The following is a 2,333-nucleotide window of genomic DNA, read 5'->3' on the forward strand; positions in this document are numbered from 1 at the left end:
TCCCGTGGCAGCGGGGTCCTAGCGGAAACTAAGGGATATTAAGGCCTCCTTTTAATAGAGAACTGGAACAAAGCATTAGCACATAGTGAATACATGAACTCCTCAAACTACGGTCATCACCGAGAAGTATCCCGATTATTGTCACATTGGGGTTGTCGGATCATAACACATAATAGGCGACTATAGACTTGCAAGATAGGATCAATAACACACATATATTCATGAAAACATAATAGGTTCAGATCTGAAATCATGGCACTCGGGCCCTAGTGACAAGCATTAAGCATAGCAAAGTCATAGCAACATCAATCTCAGAACATAGTGGATACTAGGGATCAATCCCTAACAAAACTAACTTGATTACATGGTAAATCTCATCCAACCCATCACCGTCCAGCAAGCCTACGATGGAATTCTCACGCGCGGCGGTGAGCATCATGAAATTGGTGATGGAGGATTGTTGATGATGATGAAGGCGATGAATCCCCCTCTCCGGAGCGCCAAACGGACTCCAGATCGGCCCTCCCGAGAGAGATTAGGGCTTGGAGGCGGCTTCGTGTCGTAAAACGCGATGAAAATTTCTCTCTGATTTTTTCTCCCCGAGACGGAATATATGGAGTTGGAGTTGAGGTCGGAGGAGGTCCAGGGGGCCCACGAGATAGGGGGCGTGCCCTAGGGAGGGGGCGCCCCCCTGTCTCGTGGACAGGCCCTGGCCCCCCTGGTGTATTTCTTTCACCCAATAATTCTTATAAATTCAAAAAAGTGCCTCCGTGGATTTCCAGGACATTCCGAGAACTTTTCTTTTCTACACATAAAACAACATCATGGTAGTTCTGCTGAAAACAGCGTCAACCCGGGTTTGTTTCATTCAAATCATGCAAGTTAGAGTCCAAAACAAGGGCAAAAGTGTTTGGAAAAGTAGATACGTTGGAGACGTATCACCAAGCAACTTTCAATCACTATGATGTGCAAATTTCTTGGTTAGGAGTCAGGACTTTGTGGATTGCCTCGATCAGTTGCATGACATCAGGCATTGTAGGCCTCGAGTCGGCGTCTTGACTGCAACAGTTTAGCGCGAGCTGCAGAAGTTGCATCATGCTCTCCTTTTCCTCGTCCTTCTGCTCCTGTCCTAGGAGCTCCACTTCGAACACCTCCATCGTCCACTCCTCACGTAGAATGGACAACACCCACTGTGCAAAATCTAACCCCTCCTCATTCTGTGTGCTAATCCTTGTCAGAGAGAAGCTCCAGCAGTAGGATGTCAAAGCAGTACACATCGGCTTTTTGAGAGACCCTCCTATCGCTAGTGACCTCAGGCGCCTTGTAGCCGGGGGCATTGGAATACACGCCAAGTGTCATTAGGCCATGCTCCGACACACATGCACCGTGGGTGCTGGTAAGTAGGATGGAAGACTTGATGTTGCCATGGCAGCCCGATGGTCCAGCTAAATGGATAGCTGTCACACCGCGCATAGCAGCAAGTGAGATGGCTGACCGCTGCTCCCAGTCTAGCAGAGATGGGCCGAAGACTCCGTCACCTAGATTTACACACCATGAATTACTGATGTTTCAAAAACATTTAAAAATCAAGCATAAGTTAGCATTGTAGAGTGTTATGGTGTACATTACCGTGGAGCACTTTTGATAGGCTATCCATAGGGATCACATCATACACTAGCAACTTCTCAACCCTGCAGTAGTAATACCACCACAGTGGCACAATGTGTTTGTTCCGGATGGCGCCAATCAACATGACACGCTGCTCAAAGTCCGCCTTTGGCAAGTCCTCACACCCTTCAGCCACTTGACCACAAGCTCATATCCACTCTCAAGCATCACTTTGTATGTTATCCCTACTGTACCCTTGCCCAGAACTTCAGTCAATGCTTGAAGCAGGTCTTCCAAGTCATTTCTTGTCATTGTCGACGTAATGATACAAGTTCCCACATTAGGGCGAGAACTACCATTGCTTTTCTATGATAGTATCTCGTACTATCCTAGTGAAGGATGTTACCCAGATTTCCATTAGGAATATACTCCATGATGACCATTAGGGCATTTTCATCTATACAACAGCCGACTAATCTGACGACATTCTTGTGATTGATCTCACTGTGAATGCTCAACTCTTTGGCAAAATCTTCTTTTGCACTGAAGATAAACTTCTTGACTGCAACCATACTTTTGTCCTCAAGGACCCCTTTATAAACTTCTCCAAAGCCACCTTTACCGAGTATAGTTTCATAGTTGTTGGTAAATCTTCGTTTCTCATCTTTTGTAAAATATTTCAGATTATGATTGCTATGTGCAGTCCATTTCAACCTATGCTCTTC

The 2,333-nt window shown here is 46.0% G+C and overlaps 1 pseudogene; it reads right to left on the reverse strand.

Moving 5' to 3' along the window:
* Positions 1-959: 959 nt before the first annotated feature.
* Positions 960-1,920, reverse strand: LOC123039532 (probable inactive receptor kinase RLK902; annotated as a pseudogene).
* Between the last annotated feature and the right edge of the window lie 413 nt (positions 1,921-2,333).

This window comes from Triticum aestivum, chromosome 2B, assembly GCF_018294505.1.
Source record: "Triticum aestivum cultivar Chinese Spring chromosome 2B, IWGSC CS RefSeq v2.1, whole genome shotgun sequence".
NCBI lineage: Eukaryota > Viridiplantae > Streptophyta > Magnoliopsida > Poales > Poaceae > Triticum > Triticum aestivum.